Here is a 1,319-nt window from a genome sequence, read left to right as displayed (position 1 = left end):
TATATATATATATAATATATATATATATATATATATATCTAATATTATATATATATTATCTATATACATATATATATATATACTATTATATATATATTTATATTCTATATTTCTAATAAGTATAATTATGCAATGTAATATATATATATATATAAAATATATAATATATATATAATATATATATTTATATATTTATTTATATATATATATACTGTATATGATTGTATATACAATGTAAATGTATAGTATATGTATTGTATATATATATAATATATATATATATATATATATATATATATATATATATGTATATTATTGTATATGTATAAAATTATATGTTATGTATGTATATATATATATTGATAATAATATATATATATATAAATATATATATATTATATATATATCTGTATTTTTTTATTTTTTTATGTTCTATATACACATATATGTTATATATATATATTTATATATTATATATATATATATATATTTATAATAATATTCTATTTATATGTGTATATACAAGTATATCTACTATCATTTAACTAGTCCTCTGTATATATTGTTACATATCATACCTATATATATATACGATATGCTTTTATATATAAATCTATATATTTATATAAATATATATATATATATTATATATATATATATGTGTGTGTGTGTGTGTGTGTGTGTGTGTGTTTAGATTTATAATATGTAAATGGATTATAATAAATATATACATTATATATATATATATTTACTATTTTATTCTTATTATTATAATACATGTATATGTATATAATGTGTATATAACTTATATTTATATATATTATAATATATTAATATATAATATATATTATATTATATATTATAATATATGTATTTATATGTATATAGCGCTACATGTATAGTATATATATATATATATTTTATATATCTATTATATTTATATTATGTATATATAAAGCACATGGATCTATAATCCTCTCTATATAAAATAAATATATATATATATTTAGAAATAAATATATTATATATATCCCAGGTACATTTATGTATTACTATTTGAATGTATATGTATATATATGTGTATATATAGATATAAACATTATATAACATATATATATACTATATATATATATATATATATATTTATATTATATATTATCTTATATATATATTTGTATGTATATTTATATTGTATATATTGTATATCATATATATTATATATATATATATATTATATATATAGATATTTATATATATGTAAATACATATGTATATATTATACATTTATAACATATATATATATATATTAATATACATGT

Source organism: Penaeus japonicus, unplaced genomic scaffold, assembly GCF_977035675.1.
Source record: "Penaeus japonicus unplaced genomic scaffold, GWHDUDI00000001_assembly GWHDUDI00000010, whole genome shotgun sequence".
NCBI classification, from domain to species: domain Eukaryota; kingdom Metazoa; phylum Arthropoda; class Malacostraca; order Decapoda; family Penaeidae; genus Penaeus; species Penaeus japonicus.
Note: the sequence above shows the minus strand (reverse complement) of the source record.